At 56.9% G+C, this 22,919-nt stretch overlaps 2 long non-coding RNA genes across 2 annotated transcripts; one reads left to right on the forward strand and one right to left on the reverse strand.

Annotated features, from left to right (window-relative positions):
- Positions 1-14,248: 14,248 nt before the first annotated feature.
- LOC102008951 lies at positions 14,249-17,341 on the reverse strand. The gene is made up of 2 exons (XR_260771.1): positions 16,767-17,341; positions 14,249-16,582 (listed from the first exon to the last, which is right to left on the reverse strand). It is a non-coding gene; the product is annotated as an uncharacterized LOC102008951 (long non-coding RNA).
- A 2,195-nt stretch (positions 17,342-19,536) lies between these two features.
- Positions 19,537-22,376, forward strand: LOC102009188. The gene is made up of 3 exons (XR_260772.2): positions 19,537-20,116; positions 20,363-21,163; positions 21,352-22,376. It is a non-coding gene; the product is annotated as an uncharacterized LOC102009188 (long non-coding RNA).
- Positions 22,377-22,919: the final 543 nt, after the last annotated feature.

A 22,919-nucleotide genomic window follows, 5' to 3' on the forward strand; every position in this document is an offset into this window, starting at 1 on the left:
AATGAGAGGAAGGACACGGGCCCAGCAGACCCACTGGCTCTGTGGAGAGTCCTGACCGCCTTGGAGGAAGCTGGTACAGTCCACTCCAGGACTGCAGAGGGGTCTGGAGACACACCAAGTACTCAGAGTAAACACTCCTGCTTTCCCCGGAGGAGGCAGTGCCATGGCTAGAAGTGACTGGGCCGCAGCCACCCAGCAGCCCCGTGCCCTGCACAGGGCCCAAGTCCAGCACGGGTGGTGCTACTGGCCATCCTGACCTCTTCCCATGCTGAGGTAATGATCCTGACCCGATGTCAGCAGTACTAGCACCATTCGGCAACCTGATCTTGTGCGATTTCGTCTAAGAAATACCACTCCAGCCCGTGGGGTCTGCTGCTCGGGTGGCCCTGAAGGACACCTGTCATCCTGAGCGCTCCTGGGGCGTCCAGTCAGCAGAGCCACAGGGTGACAGACAATTCCAGGAAGGGGCACTGTGGACTGGGGTCCACAGATTGTGGTATCAGACCATCCCATCCAAATAGTACTGCAGTCCAGGTGGTTCCAGACACCGGAGTGTTGCAGAGGGGTGTGCGGGGGTGGGAAGGCTTGAGGTGGGGTGTGCTAGTGTAGGGGTGGAGCAGGGGCCCCTCTTCCTCGCCCACATCTGAGTGTGGTGCTCAGGTCAGACGGCTGGATGGGGCCAGCCTGTGGTGCCAGCGAGCAGTGCCCCCGAGGCTTATCCCTGGTTGTCATGAAGGAACTACAGCTCACAAACGCTTTTCTGAAAAAAGCAGGGCAGATTAACAGACAGTCCCAGGATGAACCCACTCCCACTCACTTGCAGGAAGCTCTTTCTTGAGAGGCGGAGAAAAGAGGAACCTGGAGCTGCCGGTGGGAGATACTGGGGCTGTGTGTGTGGATTTGCTCCCCAGAGCCAGGTAAGGAAGGAACGGCCCTGTGGGCACTGAGCACTAAGGTGTCACTAAAATATAAGCCAAGGGAGAGGGCTGCAGTTCCCAGAGCGCCCTATGGTGAACAGCACAGAAGAGCTCAGGAGACGCGGCAGGCGCTGTGTGGGAAGGCAGGGTGCCCGCACCCTCAGACACCGCGGAGTGAGGCATGGTGCGGTGGGTCGCCTTGGGGAGCTGTTTGTTGTCTCTGTGGACCCTGCCTGGCTCTGTGTCTGGCTCTTCCTCCATTTCCACCCATGTCCGCATCCACACCTCTCCAACAGAAAAATCTGCACGTGCTCACCAAAGATATCTCTGGATTTTTCACAGCAGCCCTATTCAGGGTAGCAAGAACCGGAAACTTCCCAAGTTCCCGCACCGGGAGGGTGGGTAATGAGAATGTGCATATTTACGCCACGGAGGCCTCAGCAGAGACTGAAAACTTCAGCTACACACAGCACTGTGGATGAATCCCACCCGACGTTCAGCAAGAGACGCCAGACACAGGCGGTGCGTGCTGCACGGCGCGTCTAGCTTTGCAGTAGCAGCAGGCTGTTTTCACGTGCTTTTCCCTTTACAGTCGCCCACGTGCAGCTCCCACTGGTGAAGGCAAGACTCAGGGGACACAGGCTCCCTGGGCAGCCGGCCAGCCTCTGGGGAAACGTGCTCAAACCTGTTTCACTGTTCTGGGTTTAACAACCTCCAGTTTAAGTCCGGACAGAGGGAGCCCCGTCCCTCCGGCCCGGCGCTTCCAGGAGCCGCAGACTCCGCTCCTCCTCGGTTACCTGAAGGTTCCACCCTTAGCTCCCACGTCCCAGGACACATCCTGAAAGCCGACCCAAGGCCAGCACGGTCCTTCGGGAGGGGAGGAGGAACGGCGAGACCTCGAATGTGCGCCGGACACGGACGCGGCAGGGATGCCCGCGGGGACGAGGCTGGGGAGCCCTCGGGTCCCGAGGCGGCGCGAAGGGACCGGAACGGCAGCGGGAAGGAGGCGGGCAGGCGCGACGGGGCAGAGGGCCACTGCTGGGGGCCCGGGGTGCGAGGCTGGCCCCCCGCGCAGCAAGCTTCCTCTGCAAAAACTCTCGCGTTCAGGCTGCGACATTCTGAAGCAGCGACGGCTTCCTCGCAGGGCCCGAGACGGCACTGCAAACTCGGTGGCGCGCTGCCCGCCCCGGGGCCTTCGGCGTCTCCAGCCCCGGGAGCCGGTGTCACGCCCTAGCCTGGCGCCCACCTGGAAAGCGGGTTCCGCCGCGCCCGGAGCTGTGCCGTGGGCAGGGTGACAGTCTGCGTGCCGGCGTCAGGGAACCACGCCTGGTCCCCCGTCCGGGGGAGGGGAGGCCGCGAGAAAACACGATCACAACACTTCCGGTCGCGGGTCGTAAATGGTTTTGTCTGTGCCTTAAGGATCAGGCCGCAGTCAGGACAAACAAGCTCTGGAGGTCCCGCTCCACGCCAAGGGAGGTCCTGCCCGGACCAGAGGACGGAAGTGGTGTGCAGAAAGGGCGGAGGTGCGGAGCCCTCATTGGTTAGGGCCCACGTCTGTCTTACTGGTGGGCGGGTTGGGCAGCAGGATGTTGCCTGTGGTTGGCTGAGACTCAGCTCCTGCTCCCAGAGTAGGTTACGGTCTGTTTGTCCATCAAGTTAGGTTACAGCTCACTGTGGGTGGAGAAGGCCTTAAGCAGACTCCAAAAGGACAGGCGCAGCTTTAGGCCAAAGCCAACAGCTAGTGGTGGAAAGTGTAAGCGTCGGCTGTGCGTCCAGAGAACGGAGAGAGCTGGTCCAACTACGGTGGAGAGCGGCCCCGGCATGACAGTCAGCCTCTGCCTCTGTCCCTCCGAGTCCCGCTTCTCTTCCTTCAGAAGAGGAAAGGCATCCTTGCTCTTCTCTCTTTTTTTGCAGAATGAACTTGCAGGGTTGAGAGGAGCTGTGTGAGCCCAAACCTCACGAACTGTAAAGCACTTAGGAAACGGGCCCTGAGGTATTGACACACCGCGGGAGGTGAGAGTGAGAGGTGGCTCTGCTTGTGCTCTGCCGCCTTCTCCTGCAAAATCAGCAAGCCCCAGGGCTGGCACCGGCGGCTGCCAACGGCGCCCTCGGTGCCCACAAGGCGCAGGACTCCGCATAGAAGGCTTGAGCCGGCGGCAGTCGGGTTTGTGTCCCTTCCGGAGCTGCTGGCTGAAGGGAGCTGCAGCACGCGGGCCCAGTCGTGACTGTCCTGCGGAGCAGAGCGCCCGGACAGGGACGGTGACGGCTTTGACAGGGACGGTGGTTTCCTGATGCGTTAGGACAGGGTGGCACGGGCGAATCCTCCTGCACTAAATGGCTCAATCGTCCCGCACATCCGCATCGTCCCTCACATCCGGCACCCTCCTTGGTCCTCCCACTGCACCTCTCTCTTCCCCACCCATGCTGACCCTTCCTGGGCAGTTGCTGCCACTGTGAGCCTCAGGCTACTGGCCTGCCAGAGTCAGAGCAGAGAAAGGCAGGCGATCAATGCTTTGGGGTGGCTTTTGGAGCGGTTTTGTGGCTGTCCCATCACCAGCTCTACAAAGTAGGCACTGCTGGCTCTGCTCCGCACATGAACGAGCTGAGGCCCAGCGTGATTCTATCGCCACCTCTCCAGATGCTTTCCCTGCACTGCCTATGGCGGGGAGCTGGAGGGGAGCACGGAGACAGAGGGTTCCCTAGTGCGGCAGGGGGCAGAAGGTGAGGAAGGGAGCAGGGAGCTTCCACTAAAGCCAAAGCCCTGCTTGAGTGAGCCTGCACAGGTCTGCACTGCTCAGTCTACGCATGGCCCTGGGGGCTGCAGTGTGGAGATTTTAGTGTTGTCTTTTTGGTTTAACCTGATTTCCCTGGAGGTGGGGGATCAGGATGTGACCTTCCTTGGGGCAGCTCAGGGAGGGAGCAGAACCCACCGAGGCAGGAGGGGTGTGGAGCTTCAAGTCAGCCATCCAGGACCATCCTCCGCTGCCCCTGCTGGTCCATCCCATACCTGACCTCTCTTGAGCCCCTGCAGGGCTGGGTACACTGAAGAGGTCAAAAGCTGTGAGTTTAGAACAAAGGTGACTTTGTGAGTAGGAGCTGGTGAGACTCACTTGTCCTGGGGAGAATAAGGATGAGAGAACCCCCAGGGATGTGCAGACCCACCCCCCGCAATGGGGTAAACATGAGCAAGCAAGCAAGCAGGCTAAGACTTCGCCTTGCTGACCCAGGTAGACCAGTTCCACAAACACCCAGAGGATCCAGCCAGCTCATGTGCTCCACAGTGGACAGATGTCTTCACCTGCAGAATGGGGCAAAGGCTCTGGGGTGCCCCAAGAAGAGCGGAGGGGGTGGGAGAGATGGGAACCTGGCATAGCAGTGCCCTTCAGTAGTTCTGAGGACATCGGCCAAGTCTGGTTGAGGAGACAGGGACACAATGCAAGGGACACAGTCCTCCCATCAAGGGATCAGAGGGGAGACCTCCAGAGGCCCAGGCAGTCAGAAAGCAGTGTAAGCATTTGTACAATGAGTGTGTGCCCTGAGGACCATGGTGCCCAAGCCGTAGGAGGAAGAGGTGATGTGAGGGAGGTGACCCTTGACTGGTCCTGGTGGGTGAAGGGGGAATAGATCCCAGTGCTTGGCTTGGCACGGGTGTGGGCTAGGTGGCCAGTCTGGTGAATGGTCACTGCTGGAGACGGATAGAGGCTGTGGGCAGATTTTAGTGTCTTCTTGTTTAGCCTGATTTCCTTGGAGGCACACCTGGAAGGAGTTGGAACAGACCAGGACACATCAGATGCCCTCAGTGTCCTGCAGGTTCCAAGCAGCCCACGCAGTAGAGGTGAGGTCCAGGCCCGTGTTCTCCAGGCATTGCTCTGACTGCAGCATGGCGTCAGCACTGATGGGTGCCCCGTCTCCTGAGGTGAAGGAGGATGCTGGGGCCTCATGAGTGGCCGCTTGTCCTCGCCTCAGAGTTGGACGAATTGGGCTGCCGGCAGCTCCCAGGTCACCATGCCCCTGGGGCCAGTGCAGGCCAGCCCATGTTTATCCATCCATTCTAGCTGGCGCGTGCCAGGCCCATGCCAGGCCTGAAGAGGACTGTCTCATCCTCCACCCTTCCTTGTTCCCAGACCAGGCCTTGACTGCGCTGGCCTCTTGCCTGTCCCTGATGCGACTCTTGGCGTGGCTTCTTGGGGACAGGGCCCTCCTTGCTGGCTTCTCCCTCTGCCTCCTTGGGCCCCAGCAGTTTCTGGTCCTCAGGGGACCCTGTTCCCTCACCCTGTGCCAACACCGCCAGCGCAGGACACCAGCCCTCCCACCCCTGCGGCTCTCATAGACAGGCACCGGTGAGGTCTCACCGAGGGTCAGAGCCAGGATGCGCTTCCTTTTCAGATGTGCTGAAAACGTGCCTCGCTAGGTCCATAACCTTCTACCCATAATCTCAGATCCAAAATGAGAAAACCAGGATTTTAGTCTGAATAGCAGCAGATCCCAGCCTGGCTAATTTCATTGCCGGAACTCTCAGAGCTGCCCTGAGGGGAGGCTCTGTGTGGACGCCTCCCGTCTCTCGCTGTGCATTTGTGTTCCTGCTGCTGCAAAGACGTTTGTGCTGCTGAGTACGAGACGTCCCGATGCCCCAGATGTGCTCTGTGAGATGCAGCTTGCTGTTTCCGGATGCGCTCTGAATCCCCCCACGCACCTGGCCCCGGCAGCTGGAGAAGTGCCCCAACTTACACAGGACTGTCGCGGGGAGGGCTCGGGACCTGCAGGAGCCACCTAGAGTGCTCTCCCAAGCCCAAGGACGCTGACAGCCCGGGAAGCTGGGCCCGGAGCTCAGCACCCCAGGGTCCTTTTGCAGAGCTGCAGTGGGGACTGAGGAACAGGCCTGCGGCTGTCTCCTCTGGGAAGGAGGTTCCCATCCAGTCACCAGCGGCCCCTTGGTGGCTCAGAGCCCCTCCCAAGGCCGAGTCCTTTTCCAGATGACCTCTTCGGGGCTTTGCCTCTTCCTGTCCCTTCCTCCCCTTCTTCCCTTTGCCCCATCCCTGGACTTCCCCCTCCTTGTGTCTTTGGCCACAGAAGCATGGCTTCTGTGATTCCCGGCACCAGGAAGCTCTTTGGGTAACTCCCAGGAGCCTGCGGCTTGAGCCACAGCGTTCCTTTCTAGGGCTGCATTGTCACAACTATGCTCTGGGGAAAAGAAGGAACCAAAGCGCTAGCCTGTGTGGAGGGCTCTCCATGCACCGGGCACTGCCACACAGGGGGGCAGAGGAGGTCCGCTGGGAGCACGGTGCAAGGTCACCTGGATTGTCCTGGTGGCCCACAGGTGGCCTGTGCCTGGGCCAGAAGGGAGACAGGATTGGAGATCTAGAGTGAGGCCCGGTGCTGTCCCCGAGATGAGTCGGGACTGAGGGCAACGGGGTGGAGCTGAGAAGAGAGCCGCGGCTGAGCTTCGTCCTCGGCTGAGAGCCCCGCAGTTACGTGCTGATGTGGGTGAGCTGCGTCTTCATGTCCCACCCCCTGTAAGTCCTGGCTGCTGAGGACAGGGCGGTAATGCCCTGGCACTCTCAGCCTGCTTCCAGGGGCACAGGCCTGGTGCCAGGACACAGACACTGTTGCACTCTGATAGTAAGGTCTGGGAGTCCTGGCAGGACCCTGGTCCCATCTGCGATGGTTCTTTCCACTGATGTGCTAAGGAATTTTCACAGTACTGTATCAGAAGAGGGAAAGGAAAGTGACCCCTGCCCCCATTTTAGTGCTTGTTCCCAGGGGCCCAGCTGTCAGGGCACGTGTGCCTGTAGGAGGTCTGCGAGGGGACGGGCGGGGTGTCCAGTGGGAGCAGCCACTCTGGGGGGCTCTGGTGAGGGAGCTCACCGGCAGCCCTGCCGCAGACATGGGATTGGTGGGCCTTGGTGTTCTCAGAGACCCCGGCAACAACTGTCGCTGAGTAAGGCTGGATTGGACTGGAGCCCTGGGACCATCCCGGCTTCGTGTGGGCAGGGGAGCCCCGGGTCCAGCCGGCCAGTGCCACTGTAGGGTGGAGGAAGCTGCAGCTGCTGCCTGGCTCCACGCCTTCAGGGCAGAGTCATCCATCGTTTTGCTGGTAAGTGTTCCAGGCTTGACGGGCGGCAGCGTTCCTGCTGCACACCCCTGCTCCGCCGTGCAGCAGTGCAGTTACAGCTGTCACCTGCGGCGGCCCAGTGCGCCAACGCAGCTTTATTTATGGACATGGAAATTTGCATTCTGGGTAATTTTCATGTGTCACAAAATGTTATTCTTTTTCTGATATTTTTCCAGCCATTTAAAAATGTAAATCCCAGTCTGTGAGCTGAACAAACCAGGCCGCAGGCTGTAGGCTGCGGTTGGCCCTGACCCAAGTGTAGGCCCGTGCTGCAGGGCTTCTCCCCTGGGCTCCTGGGCTCAAGGGCTCAAGGGTTAAGGGTGGGTCCTGCCCGGTGCTGGTGATGGGGAGGAAGCAGGCTTCCTTCCTCGGTGCCAGGTAGATGAGTGAGTCACTGGTGCCCAGGGCCCGCAGCAGAGAGAGCATTTCCACCACCTGGGACCTGTGACCCCGCCCAGGGAGAGGCTTGGAGCCCAACCAGCCAGTGTGGACAGCCCGGGTCATCACCTGGGGACTTTGCAGGGCTTTGCAGAGTAATGAGACTGGGGAATCCAAGGTCAGATGTTGGGCAGAAGGAAAAGGCAGACTTTCGGGCACACGCGTGGGATCAGCTCCCAACTCCCCCCTGCTCAGCGGTGACCCTGACGGAGGCGCTCCTTCCCTCTGGGCCTCAGCATGAGTGGCAGCATGGAAGGGTCCTGGACTCCTAAAACGGCGTCACCTGGTGGCCGACCTACACCAGCCTTCATGTTTTGTCGCCTCTGCGCTGCTCACTGTAAAAGCCAGTCGGAGTTGGAGCTCTGTTCCCTGCCCCGAAAGCCCTCTCACAGGGACAGGTGGAGCTGCATGCTCGAGGAGCATCCAGGCAGGCAAGAAGGAGAGGAAGCGGGTGCAGGGGCAGCGGGGCTGGGGCCCTTCTGATGGGCTCGTGTGAAACACACCTTGTACGTCTCCTGGGTTGTCCCCAGGATCTGTGTTGGCGCTCTTATCGGTGAGCTTGTCCAGGGCACCTAGCATAGGGCGGCGTGGGGTCAGGTCCCTCTGGGAGTACAGAGCCACACGAAGCATCGCGGCATTCAGTTGGTGCAGAGGAGACTGGAAAGAAAACCTGTGGTCTGGAGACAGGATCGTCTGTGCGTGCTGGGAGAGGGCAGTGCTTGTAGAGATGGACTCCGAGCTGGGCTTTCTGCGGCAGAAAGGAGGAAGATGAGGATGTGGAGGAGCTAAGCGACAGGTTCCCGATGCCAGTGCCGAGTGGCAGAACTGGGGTGCAAGCCCACGGCCTGACCCCCCCAGTTCCTGCCATGTACCTCCTCCCTCAGCACACACACACAAGTCTGGCTGGGATGCTGGCTCATTAATTCTGTACGAGCGTAAGGATCCGTTGGGTCCTTGCCGTACCCTGGAAAGGAATGGTGGCAGCCAAGAGGGAAAAATAGACAAGAGACAAAAAGCTGGGGGCAGGTGGAGGTCTTCTCCCTCCTGAGCGGAGAAGGGGAACTGCCCAAGAATGGTAGAGCGTTTATTTTATACCCTTGAGAAGCTGGTTAATTTTAGCCTCTCTGCCAGCAGTCAGTTAACAAGCTACGACTGCTTGTTTACAGGCTTCGAGGAGCTCCTGTGTTCTCGGCTGGCTTTGTCCTGCACACGTAACAGCTTGTCCAGCTTCAGCCACTCCCAACAAACAGCAGCAGAACGAGTCCACACTCTCATGCCGAGTGTGTGAAGCTGAATTATAGTCGCAGGTCCCGGGAGCCGGAAGCAGCTGGAGACAGGGTGCCCCGCCCTGGGCTGGGGCCTGTCGTCTGGGGCAGGTGCTGCTAGAGGAGCCCGGATTCTGGAGTCTGAGGTTGCTCCGTTTCTAACCTCCTTCAGCGACAGCCAAGCCCCCAGGAATCGCTTACGCACATGTTCGGTTTAGTGGTAAGCTAGTAAATATTTAACAAAATGGCTCTTGGGAAAAATTGGGGAAAGAAGGCTCTGCTTTGTAACATTTGCCGCGTCAGGCTGCAGGGTGTAAATGCTCCCCTGAGATGGATTTCAAAGTCCCAGGGGGAGAGACAGTGGACTCTTCAGAGTGGCTCAGGAAGGCCGTGGCCCAGGACACTGACACGCTGCACTGGTCTCTGGGCATGTGGCTGGGGGGACTGTCAGCTGCCAGGATGGTGTGGGCATCCCCAGACTGCAATTGGAATGTTCCAGTCAGTCCGGGACATGGAGAGTGAGTGTGGTCAGCTCAATTCTCAGGAAATGGCCTGCCTCCAAACAAATGTATTTTCACCCCCATATACAACAACTAACATGGTTGTAAGGTGGCTAAAGAAACTAAAGATGAGTTTTCTTTCTGTGCAGCGTGGCCTACAGTCCAGGAGCCTGTGAAAAAACAAAAGGTAGTGTGAGGTACAAGATCCATGCTAGACTCAGTAATGCCAGCGAGAGCAGGGGACAAGGGCCTTGGGGGTCCTCTGCTGCACCCTGCTCCTCACCCTTGCCTCGTCGTGCCATCCTGCCCAACAGGAAGTGACAGGGGAAAGGATTATGTTGCCTAGCAACAGCCTTGGACGCAAGGAGATCAGCCCTGGATGCCAGGGGAGGCCAGTCAATACAGCTCTGAATTAAGGCAATGACAACCTCAGAAAGACCCACCGTGAGGATTTACAGGGAACCGAAGTGCCGTGGAGGTCTCCCCAGCTGGTGGGAAGCCCATTAGCTCTGGGCCCTGGGCTGCTCGAGATGAGCTATCTGGGGTATGGATGGCAAAATCGCTAGGCCCCTTTGAAGGCAGACTCGAGCTGCTCTGGCTGAGGCTGTGATTGCTAGCCTACAATTCAGCAAACGCAGGGCTTGGTAGTTCCCACAGGAAGCCCTACCTGTCAACCATTCCCTGGGGCACCCCGACCCTCTGAGAGCCCCAGCGTTTCCCACGCGCTGTTGTGGACACCAGCAGGATGGAGCTGGGTTTCAAGGTCGCCAACCATGCCAGTGTGGGGTGACCAGAGTTCTCCAGGTTGTGAGCCTTCTCGTGCTAAAGCCAGGAAAGCCCTGGGCAAGCTGTGACGCGTCTCCCTGGGTCAGTGCTCTCAGATGGAGGTGATTTTACCCCTGGTAGGGCTGATGGATAAAACATCAGGTACTAGGTTAAGTTTGAAATTCGGATAAATGACGAGTAATTCTAGAATAATGTCCCAAATATTACAAAGGGGTACGTTTTACAGTTACAGCAACGGGGTTCCTGATTATCTGAAGTCCGACTGTAACTAGTCTTCTCTTTTGCTTTGGTAAATCTGCAGTCACCCCCAGCAGACACTTGGCAATGACAGGAAGCAGTTTTGGTTGCCACAGCCTCAGCTTGGTGGGGTGGGGACCCGTGCTGCCTGCACCCGGAGGGCCAGGATGATGACAGAGGTCCTGCCATGGGCCAGCCCTTGTGAAAGCCCCACTACCCAGCTGGAAACGTCGGTAACGCCTGGGAGGGAAAATCCCACGCTAGGTGCTTGCTTCAACTGGTGGGGCAGCCACGCAACGGCGTCCTCCTCAGGGTACCCTGATGAGGGACCGACGGAGCAGGGTCAGGTGTGTTTCTGACTTTACAATGCTTCTGACTTCATAATGCTTTTGGTCAGAGAGAGCGGAAGGATCTCAAGAAGCTTCTAGCAAATGCTTCGCCCTCACAGGGCACCCGTCCGCACTCTGGGGAGAGTGAGGCAGGGTGTGCAGAACGCCGGGTCGGTGTGATCTCCTGGGTGCCCTCACCCCCAGACCCCTCTGTGACTTCTGCGCTCCTTGAGCGGCTCTTGGCTCCGACAGCTCAGCTCCCGTCTGTCCCCATTGTTCCAGTGCACTGGTATACCGCGCCTGGAGTTTCCCCGGCGGAAACGTGGCCGCAGGAATGTTGTGTACCACTCTAGCGAGGGGGCTGTATCCTTTCACAAACACACCCAGCCCCAGGAAGAATGTAGCCCAGAAGTCACCTCAGCCTTTTCCGTTTTTCCTGCTGGGCTCTAGCTTCTACCGGGCACAGAGAGGATTATTCTGTAGTTTGCTCTGTGCCCATTACCCCTTGTGTGAGGAGCGAATTGTAAGGATTGGCATCTGCTTAAAAGGAGCTGGTGAGTTTCCTACACTACCGCCTCACCTCCGTGGAATGCGTGTATGTTGGGTACAGAGTTCCAGAGCTGGGTGGTGGTCATGGGGACAATGATGGGATTGTGCGCAGTGCCACAGAATTGAACACTGAAGGGTCTGAGAGGTGGTCCGTCCAGGCACACAGGAAGTGCTCGGCGAAGCCCTGCCGCCTGTTTACCCTCGGCTGGCCTGGGTCTGTCACAGAGGCCCCTTGTAAACTTGACCATGGCCTCACCATCTCGTGCCTTTTTCCTGAACACCAGGTGGGCTTTGCCTGTGTCTTCTGTTCTCTCTCCTCAAGCACTGGAAGATAAGAATGTGTTTGCAAGCTCCTGTTATTCTTCCAAAGTCAGATCCGGTTAGGCGTGGATTTTCTCCGTGGACAGGAACCTCTTGTCTTTCCTGGACTGTGGTACAGTGCAGGACAGCCCCCTGTGAATCTTGTCTCAAGTGTCAATCATGAGACTACCCAGTGATCAGAGCAGCCACAGGCAGTGCAGCCCTGGAGCCAGACAGCCCTGCCTCCCCCGGCCTGTGACCTTGGGGACACTGTTTGACCCCTGGCTCCCTCTCTTCACCTGCGTATTAGAATTGAGAGGGGTAATGAAGTTGCCTGGCTGAGAAAAACACTGCTGGTACTAGTGTGCTTGCAGCAGGGTTCCATCCGGGTGACCCTGAGTGAAACTTACTTGGCAGGTTCCGGTAGTCTGCCCTCTCCCCTCCCGTTAGCTGCCCAGGAAGTCTGCAGAACCGGGAAGACTCGTCCTCATCTTCCGTGCGGGAAAAAGGGACCTGAGAGTAGAAGTACTGTCCCAAGGTCACCGAGTGACTACGCGCAGGGCCGGTGCCTTCTCCATGTTGCTCATTCTGGCCTGTCAGAGCTTTCACGGGATCAGGCTTCCCTGGGGACGTGGTAGCTTGTGTCTTCTGTCCAGGACTCCAGGTCTCCTTGGCAGAGTCTCAGCCTCAAACTCCTTGGGGGATGGGGCCGTAACACACACGCACAGCCACACACACACACGCCTCTTCACGTGAACACACAGAGCAGCTACTGTGCGATGCTGACAGCAGTCTAAAATTGGGAGAGGCTGTTTTTGATGATTTGCAGGGATCCCTCAGGAGGTGCTGGCACAGCTGTGTGTGGGAGGTGAGGCCACCTCTGCCAGCAGCACAGAACTGGGAATGGTGTCTGTTGACAGCTGCCTGGCACCCTCCCATCGCCCCTGCTCTGTAGCTTTAAAGCCTGGTGCAACTGCCGTGCTCCCCCACTCGGCCCTTGTCACTGGCCAGTCACCACCGAGGTAGGAAGCCTGTGCCCAGGCCTGGCTGGACCTGTACTATGTGTCCCTGGCCCCTGAATCCTCTCCCAGTGTGGTCCCCAGCCCTCCAGCTCTCCGGCCACGGGCGTGAACACCCTGTTCCTTCTTTCAGCATTGTCCTCTCTCTCCTCTGTCTCCACACCCTCCCCCCGGGGGCAGGGACAAACTCAGCCATGGAGTGCTCCAGAGCTCTTTCCTGTTCTTGGGGATCTCCTATTCTTGGCTTCAGGGGTGCTGGGCTCTGGAAGGCAAGGACAGGGTCTCAGGCTCCTCTGATCTCCCATTTCACAGCATGTAGCCTGACCCCAAGAGCTCCCCGGGTAAATGAAAGAGGAGTGAGTGGCCAGGGCATGGAATACATCTTTCCACAGGAACGATGTGGAAAACAAAGCTGTGCTCCCAGGAGGCACTGACAGGTGACCTCTGCCCTCTGTGAGATTGTGACAGCCTGGCCCCACTGTGCCCTGGAGTTAAGGCCATCAGATTTGCTGCATTTGTCTCACCTCTGGGTGTGAACTCCACTGGTCTGCAAGTCATCCCTGTGGCTTGGTTGGGTGACCCACACTGGGCCAATGGGGCTCCGGAGTAGGCTGGTTTGAGTTTCCATGAAGGTTCCTGGAAGAAGCAGACAGCCAGGCGGCCCTCAACCACTGTCTCAAGAACAGAAGGAACCCAGGCATGGGATGAGATTGTGAGAGGCAGTGTCTGGTCTGCTCTGTGCTGTGATAGCAGAATACTCACAACAGGAAGTGCAGAGCATGGTGCTGCCCTTGGTGAGGGCCTTCCTGCTGTGCCCTAACATGGCGGAGGCCGTCCCATCACTAGGAAGCCTGAGCATGCAAATGTTAGTCTTTGTCTTCTTACAGAGCCACCAATCCCATCATGAAGCCCCACCAATAAGACCTCATCTCACCCTGATTTCTCCCCAAAGCCCTCACCTCCAAATAGCACCGTGAATTTGGGGGAAAAGTTTGTAGCACATGAAATTTTAAGGGACACATTCAAATCATGGCGGCAGGAGTGAAGGCTGGAACAGCCTGGGTTCTGCCTTAGGAACTGCTGTTGGACTCCTTGGCCCACCCACTTCTGATTCCCCTTATCTGTGCAGTAGGATTTCTTGTTTAGGAGCTAGTTGGAGCCAGATTTTCTATCACCTGCAGCTTAAAGCAGGGCTGGCCCATGTGAGGCTGAAGAAACAAGCTTGAGGTCCCCTTCTTTACAATGGCCCCTTCCAGGCCTTTGGATAACCATTTCTGTAAAATTTGTGAAGGCAAGGCATTTTAGCCACAGCCCCTTAAAAGGACTACCTGTTAACCTTCCGAAGCTCTGCGGTCATGTCGCAGTTCAGGCTGGGTACAGCTGGAGCAGCCACAGACACCTGGGATTTGGCCAGCGAGGAGAAGACCCAGTCACTCCCTCACTAGGTGAGGAGGGCATGGCTCACTGCCACACTGGGCTTAGCTAAATCACACTGGGTGTCACAGTGTGGAAATGACTTCTAGTAATTCTCTTCCCACCCACAGAAGACTGTCTGCAGACTCTGTGCCCACAGTGACAACCTGCTCATCAACCACCGACCCTCTTCCTCCCCCACCTACCCTGGTATCTTCTGGGATCACCTCCCAGATACGCTCTTTGCCTGCTGTCCTAGTCCCAGACCCATTTCTGGGGACCTGGGCATCAGGCAGATCCACTGTGTGTGGACTCGGGTCCATTCTGTGTGCTCTGCTCTTGTTATCTGCAGGAAGAGACCAGCATAGGCTGAGTTTCATGTATCTAGTTGGAAGGCTTATGAGTAGGTGAACCAGGGACATTTAATGTGGCAAAGATTTTGAAAAGACGTCAAAGAGGCGTCTTGGGATGATGAGAACTCTGAGCAGTAACGACTGCCCCCAAGCCAGCGGCTTTCTCGGGCAGGGATTGAGTTTCATTCAGTGTGCTGTCTTCTGCAACCAACATGGCAACTGTCAAAAAGAAAAGACTCACGAGGACACATCTGTGGGGCCTTTCAATGTCCAGCTCCCCACCACTCCAGCCAAGAGCATCCTCATCTTCCTTTAAGAACGTACCCCTTCCTCACCTCAGGTCCTTAGGTGTAGATAGGAGACACCCCACCCCCAGCCCCTTATCCCCTTCCTCTGGCTGCAGTGATTGGTTCACTTTTGGGCCAACAAGAGTAAGCTTAGGACTTGTGGGAGGAGCTAACAAAAGACCTGCTGTGCTTTCACCGAGGATGAATGAGAAGCCTGGAACTGCAGCAACCCTTTTGCTATCACAAGGGTTGACCCAGGAGCTGCTGCAGAGCTCAAGGTCAGGTGGACTCGGTCTGTTGTCGCATTTTTGAGCTTTGGAATAAGCCTCATTTGAAACCCTTTTCCCGGCGATACCTTTCACCGGTAGATCAGCTTGAGTGGTTTGCTGCCACGTCTCATGTTATGTGGTAACCGAATCTGCACTCAACGCGTCTGCTGACGGGTGAATGATATAAAACTGTAGGAGATTTCAGGTAGGTTTAAAGAAAGATTTGCTAAAACTCAGAGCTCTGAAATGTAGAACAGAATGCCCTGTAAGGTAATAAATCTCCTCTCCACGGTGTGAGCTGAGGCGACATCGCCGCTCTGTCAGGAGCGTGGAGGAGAGGCATCTCTGTGGGTGGGCGACGGAGCCCCAGGAGCGGGATGGAGACGTTTCCTGTTCTCACATCCCACAGCGCAGTGCAGACTCAGCAAGGCTCCCGCGCAGGCAGAGCAGGAAGGCACTGCTGAGAGGAGACGGCCTGAGCTGGTACGGCTGGAGAAGGGGCCTGGGGCCTGGGGGGAGGGCGAGGTGATGCCCCAGTTAGACAATGAGAAGGCCCACAGGTCGAGTGGGCCCACGGGCCTGTGTGGGGTCTGGTTGCAGCTCAAGGATCTGGGTGCTGGTGGGTGTGGGCTGGGTCTCAGGAGCCCGGCTGACCCTGGCACTCCCATCTGGAGCAGACTGGCCCCAGCGTCTGCACATGCACAGAAAGGGCCCAGAAAGGGGCATCCAGCGGCGTCTATCACTGAGTGCCGTTCATGTCTGCCGGTGGTGCTGGTCTTGGCATGGTTCAAGCATGCGCAAGATGGAGACATAACCACTCACCTGGGTCTCGAGGGCCTCCCGAAGCTGAAGAGGAAGCCGCGACACAGTCAGGGGGTCCTAGAGGCCAACAAGCGTGGTGCTGGTAGCAAGTGGGCATGGGCTGCAGCTCAGGGGTGCCAGGTGGACATGCGGCTGGTTGACACATTTTTTTAGAGAAGTCAGAAAGCTGGAGTTTTCCCCCTAAATTCTCCTGATTTTCAAATGTCTTCAAGTAATTAAAATAAAGCGAAAACCTGTCTGGGCCAGAAGAAACGGGAGCCAGGGCCAGCTTGGGGCCTGGACCGCCTGCTCCCTTGGCACTGGAGTCCGGAGGGCAGGGGCTGCCCACACACTAAGGCAAGGCCGGCTCCAGCAGGGATGGTTTCTTGCTTCGTGGTTCCACTCTTCTCCCTGTTTTCTGAGTTCCCCAGTAAGCCACTTGCCCTGAGCCCTTGTCTCTGGCTCTGCCTCTAGGGACCTCTGCTGGCCCCGGGTGCCCTGCCAGCTCTCACCAGGATGTGTGAGATGGACGCTGTTACTCATTTCACAGATGGAGAAACTGAGACTCAGGGGCGAGCCCTCCCTGCTGAGCACTGGAAGCTGACTCACTTTCACTAGGTTTTTCCACACTGAGCTTCCTCCCTCCACTCCAGGCCTTCCTGGGCACATACTATAAGAGGGAACCATGGATTCTGCCATCCTGAAAGCAAACCAGAGTACCTGAGGGGATGGAACAAGGCCGAGGAGATCACCCGCAGACGCCCTCTTCTGGTGTCACGTGTGCGGTTGCCGCCCTCCAGCCTGACGCCCAGCGGCCCCAGAGCCTACAGCAGAGGCACTCGGGTCCCTGCAGGGCCCTCACTGGTCCAGGGCTTCTTGATTTCAGACAGAGGCTGTGGCCTTATCTTGCAGTGGGGTGACTCAGGGTGGCTGTCATGGCAGGAGGCAGGCTGCAGGCCACATGACCGGAGAGAGCACCCTGGGCCCTGGAGCCCCCGAGTCTGAGCCTGAGCAGGGAGGGGAGGTGCATCTATGGGAAGGGAACCCCTTTCCCAGTCCAGATCCCACCTCGAGCCTGTCCCATAGACTTCACCCCTCTGTGCCAGCAGCCATCCCCTCTGGGGCTCCTCCTGGGGACCCCAGACTTGGAGCCCAGCCTGGGGCCACCTTATTGCCATGGCTGGTACTCACCTGCCCTGAGACTTCCTCCTGCCCTGGCTGGTGGCCTGGCCCCGAGGCCCAGCAGCGACGTGGGTGGTTGTCACAAGCCTCCTGCTGGGCTCCTGCCTTAGTGAGGAAATGTGGGTGATTTCAAGGACAGGACACCAGCCCAGGATGAGGGGGAGCAGGTCGGGACCTGGGGATCGGTTCTTGGACCTGTCCTCCTGAGGGGCCCGGCAGAGGCTGCTTAGAGCCACATTCTCATATAGAGCTCGTGGGCTGCCTTAGACAGCTGGTCTCCAGCAGGCCCTGCACTCCCTGCTCTTCCCCAGGAGAGCCCCAGCTCTCCAGCCAGGCCACATCCCGAGGCCCCAGCCTGGGGTCAGAGAAGACTCGAGTCCCAGCGCAGGTCTCTGGAAGATTCCGGCGGGGAGGCCCGGCCACTGAGCTATAATTAGACAGAATTGAGCTCAGGAAGGTGACTGTTGGCAACCATGGGCTGCTGTATATTTTAAAGAGCTAGAGGAAAGGATTTTGAATGTTTCCAGAGAAATGGTGAATGAGGAGATAGATACGCTTGCCCTGATTTGAACATTATTCGATGTTGCATGTAGCCCAACACCACAGCATACTCTTCCCATAGAGTCTTTAAGTGTCAGCTGGAAAATAAATTATAAAAAGGCAACAGCAGCAAGCAGCAGAGGTCCTGTCTAGGCCCCATCCTGTCTGAGCGGGAGGAGTGGCCTTTTTCACCGCTCCTCGGTTCCCCGGAATTTGCTCTCTGGTCCTAATGAGAACCCCTCAGCTTACAAGAGTCCCCTGGCCTAGTTGAAACCAGCTCTGAAGGAAGAAGAGGTTAAAAATGTGTTTTAAGCTTTAGGCAGTTAGAGCAACCTCGCAGCGCCCCTGCCACCGGGAGAATTTATATTGGATTTTGTCTAATATTAACACGATCCAGTGCCGTGAGTGTCGCAGGTCCAAGGGGCACCTGATTCTTGAGGACAGCTGCTTCTGGTTTGGGGCCAAAGTGACAAGTGTGGTTCTTGGGGGTCCTGACCTTGCCCGGGAGGTATAATCAGGAGAAAGCAGCGGAGAATGAGAGCCCGAAGTTGTTTTGAGTACAAGGAGCAAGTTCGCACACAGAGTTCCATTCACTGCAGGCCTGGAGGACAGTGCCGGACCCTGGCCGCTGGCTGCTGTGCACCCTGGGACAAGAGCAAGGCTGGAGAGCCTGGTGGTCACCAGAGCGGCCACCTCCAGCATGGCCCAAGCACACACATCGCATCTCCCAGAGCCTGTTAGAAACGCTACCCACAAACCTGTGTTGTCAGTAAGCCTGAGAACCCTGCTCTGCCCCGTGTGGGGACGGGGGCCTGCCTTCAGCTGCATTTTTTACTGAGTGGTGTAGAATTTGAAAGTTTTAGAACTGGTCTCCAATGTTTTATAATGGGCATTTTTTTTTTCATAAAAATCTACATTTCTGGCTTTTCTTGGGGAGAGATTTAGATCTAGTCACAAAGGACACGGGTATCTGCTTGGTGGCAACTGCCTGGAGCTGAGCAAAAGCTCTTAGAAAGGGCTCGAGCCCTCCTGGGGCCCGCACGCATCTCCTGTCCTGCTGTCCTCCTCAGCTGCCCCGTGGCGTGGGCGCTGGTCTGTGACACCTCGGTGTCCTGTCACCCGAGCTCAAGGTCATTCCACACGCCCCTGTGGGACACCGAGCCTTCTCTCCCCGCGCCTGTGCCTGCTCCCACCCACGCTTGCAGCCTCCCCTTTCTGTGGAGACGGAGAAGACAGACCTAGTGCAGGGCCCAGTGCCCAGTGAGGTCGTGGTGAGGCTGAGAGGAGGAGGAACAGCAGTTCAATTTTAGTCAGGCCCGTCTCGCCCGGAGAGGACGCCCCATCCCCGAGCTTGGGAAGGGTGGGACAGCCCCCCTGCTGGGATGATACCCAAGACTTGGGATCCCTAGAGGTGGACAGGCCTGTTCCGCAGCAGCTGGTGACCCCATGGTCTGGACTGCTTTGGACCCCTGACATGGGCTGGACTGCAAGGACTGTGCTGGCGAGTGGCCAACTCACCTTCCTCTTGGAAAGGGGGCAGGGTCTGCAGGGAAAGGAGAGCGTGCCTTGCCGACCCCACACTCAGTCCTGAGTACTCCTTTGCTGGCGGGGGACGTGCAGCCCAGTGTGTGATTCCTTTAGTGTCCCCATCTTGAAGGAGGACACTTCAACAGGGTCTATGAGGTCAGCAGGCCGTGGGGTGACGTGTCAGCTCCGGGGAAGAAGTGACAATAAAAATGTGACCATGAGAAGTGCTGGTGGAGTTCACATGTGTGCAAAAGACACACGTGGCTCTTCTAGCAGACCTGGCCTAAGAGCCCAAGGCATCTTCAGTGGAAATCACCTATTCCAAATGTGCATCTCTGAAGCCATGGGAGTGGTGTTGGCCAGGGGTCTCCAGAGGGACAGAATAATGGAATACATATCTGTTTGTCCATCCAACCAACCACCCACCAACACACTCAGCCACCCATCCACCAACCCACTCACCAACCCACTCAGCCACCCATCCACCCATCCATAACCATCCACCCACCAACACAACCACCAACCCACTCAGCCACCCATCCACCCATCTATCCACCCATCCATCCATCCGCCCGTCCATCATATCATATTGTATCATATCAATCATCCATCTACCTTTTACATCTGTCTTCTATCATGTATACTTATCACTTATCTATCATATCTGTCTACCCAACTATTGTCTCACAATCTATCGTCTAACATTTGTAGCTTTCCATCATATATATCTATCATTTATATGACCGACATAGCTATAAATGTTATATTGATCATTTATATGTCTATCGTTTATATTTATCATCCACCACTTGTCTATCATTTGTCTGTCTACCAATCATCTATCCATCTGTCTATCTCTATTTATCTATCTATGAATGATGGGAGATTCATTAGGGGAATTGGGTCATGTGATTACAGAGGCCACAAAATCCCATGGGTGGCTATCTGCAAACAGGACAACCCAGGGAGTGGGTGCTGTGCCTCAGTCCTAGTCACAGCATGCTATACCCCAGCCCGAGGCTGCCAGGCTGAGCACCTGGGGGGCACTGGTGCCGTGCAGGGGCCCAAAGGCTGGGGAACTGGGAGTGCTAATGTCTGAGGAGGAGAAGGCTCAGCTCCTCAGGAGAGAGCAGCTTCACCTGTCCTCTGCACTTGTGTTCTGTCCAGCTCCAGCCCTCTCATTCTGTCCACTGACTCAGATGCCGTGTCTCACGGAAACCCTTTCTAGTAGCTGTCAGACATCGAGTTTAGCAACGCCTGAATTTCACCATCGCGGGACCTGGTGGCACGTGGTGAACAGACGGGGGTTCTCCCATGGGTGCCTGTGGCTGTGGACTGCTCTCTGTGTGGCTCACCAGGGCATGGATCGTGGAGGAGGGGAGGTGGGTCCCAGGGCTGGGCCAGCTGCAGGGGCAGGGGAAGGGGCAGGGGCAGCCGCAGCGTGTCACCAGGAGCCTACCAGGAGAGCTGAGGTCAGGGAGGGAGGGTGGACCACAAATCTGCACCCGAACGCCTTATCCTTAGCTGTCCTCCTCCAGGCGGCTCCAGGGTGGCGGCTGCTGTCGTGGGCCTATTCTGCAGAAAGGTGGATGTGCACAGCAGGAGGAGGAAAGGAACCTGGACTTGGCACCCTTGGAAGTCTCTGTCTTTGGGATCCTCGCCTCTCTCCTCCCCGAGCTGTGGCGATGTCTGGACGAGGTCCTGGTCACTTTTGAGCCCAGCTTTCTCCTCCCTCTTCCCCTTCCTGCCCGTTCCTCTCCTTCCCTGTCCACTCTGAGATGCTGTCGTGGGGGTCGGATGAAGGCTTTGCATCACACATGACACAGAGCGACCCACCCTCCTGACCGTCAAAGCCCACCCGTCCTCTGCTCCCACGGTGGTTTCTCGCGGTCAGCTCCCCAATTCTCTCCCAGCCCCACTTCGCCGCATCCTCTCAGTGCAGCACCCAGCTATCTCCCTGCCCTCTTTGGGAACCTTGACTCCTCCCGGAAGTGTGCATCTCTGTCACTTCCTGGATGTTCCTGCCCTGCCAGGCCGTGCTACAGGGAAGACTCAGGAACTGAGCAGCCCTGCTCGGCCCGGCTTCCGGGCTTCCCCCAGGAAGGGGGAGACTGGAGCCTGGCCTTGGCTTGGGAGTCTTGCCTTACTCTTCTGTCCTCAGGACAGCCGGTGGCCTCCTCCCTCCCGCTGCTCTTCTGAGGGGAGGTCAAAGTGGACCAGTTCCCAGCGCCCGCACTCTGTAACCTGCCATGGAAAAGAGTGTGTGGGCCCGGCAGGCGCGGGACATTGAGGTCAGCAGGTCCGTCCCCGTGGCGACAGCCAGGCCAGCACGTTTCCCGGTGAGCGCACTGGCGGGTACATTGTACCTTGTAGCTCAGAATCAATAAAGTCAAGGCAGTTTCCTTAACATACCATCAATAAGATTACGGAAGGGGGAGGGTTTTCTTTAGAAGCTAATGCCTTACTAAAGTTCAAATGAGGCAATATATACTAAAATAAATTCAATTTCTACTTTCACTCCTTGCAGTTTTAGCGGAGACTAAATGAAATGGAACGGTGTTGGTCTTCACTCGTTCAATATATCTTCACTTCCTCAGCGCCAAGGTCATTTTTACCTTCACGGAAAGGAAGGCAAAATATAAAATACCCATTTAAACAGAAATGCATTTGCAGGTTTTTGAGAGCCAGGTAGATGACTGATATATTATGTAATTCATTTCATGGCCCAGCTGAATGTGTTTTACAGATAGCGTTTAACCTTGCCAATTCTGCTCTGAGATAATCCCCCTTCTGAGGATAAAATCATATATTTAACATAAAAGGAGAAGCCGGAGAGGAAAGCCGCGTAGTGCGTCCCGAGCAACAGAGAACCGGGAGTTGCCCACACAGAGGGGTGATCAGAGGAGCTCACTGCTGCTTTGCCTGATTAACTAGTCTCACACTGACACCAGCCAGAGATGAGGTGACAGCCATGGAGGGAGGCAGTGTGCGCTGAGGGGCGAAACACACCTGGCTCCTGTGGCCGGTCGGCACACCAGCAGCGGTGTGGACTGCCGAGACAGGCCCTCTGCGGATCTTACTCTGTCCTGCGTGGCTCCTGGGACCTGGCACAATGGAACCCCCGAGCCTCAGGGTCCTTGTCTGGTCCCCGCCTTGGAGGGCTCTCATCCGTGACAAGCCAAGCCACGGGTGGAGAGCTGAGAGCTGAGACCGTTGTATCTCCCAGCCTGGCAGATGCTGTCACCCCACAGAATGTCCCTCCAGGAACCGTGGCCTGCGGAAGCTGAGATCCTTCCGTGGGTGATTTTGTGGGCATAGTGTTCATTGTCATTTGCTATCAGCCACCCCAACCCTCATCCTGTCCCTCTGCCAACTCCCTCTTCCCCTCCACCTCCAGCATGGCCACCCCTCGGCAGCTATTTCATCCACAGACGGGAAATACCAGGATCCTTATCCCTGGCCAGGGACATATGAACGTCCAGCGAGGAGGTGGGGTTGTCATAGCTTGTGTCTAGATGTCTCCCCGAAGCCTCATGCAGTCATAGGTGGGGGCTCTTTCAGAGCTGGCTGGATCTAGGGTGATTGATTCATGGTGAGTGCTGGGATTAAGGTGTGCAAGTACTAAATCAGCCCACTGACTGGTTTAGATTACCCCCTAATCCCGGTAATCTGGGTAAGATAAAGGGCAGAAAGACACTGCTAAGGTCCTTGTTGCTTTGCTGCCTTCTGCCTGCCCTGAACTGTTTCTCTGCCAAGACACCCTGCCTTGGAGCCAGCTGATTATGGGCTGAAACCTCTGCAAACCGTGAGCTAAATTCAAAGTTCAAAGTGAGAGGCTGGCGAGATATGGCCTGCTGTATACCTATGGGGTCACTGCCTGTCTTTGCAAATAAAGTTTTATTGAAACACACTCATTCGTGTGTTGTCTGTGACAACTAGCAATTTAAACAGTCAACCTGAAGCATTACAACAGAGGCTGTATGGAGCATAAAGTTTAAAGTTGATAGTCCTCTCCCTTGCATCGCATAGCTGTGGTTTTCTGTGTACGCCATAACCTGCGAGCGGCTTCCGGGGGCCATGGCCTGGCTCTGGGGC

Source organism: Chinchilla lanigera, unplaced genomic scaffold (assembly GCF_000276665.1).
Source record: "Chinchilla lanigera isolate Chin_1 unplaced genomic scaffold, ChiLan1.0 scaffold00019, whole genome shotgun sequence".
Lineage (NCBI taxonomy): Eukaryota > Metazoa > Chordata > Mammalia > Rodentia > Chinchillidae > Chinchilla > Chinchilla lanigera.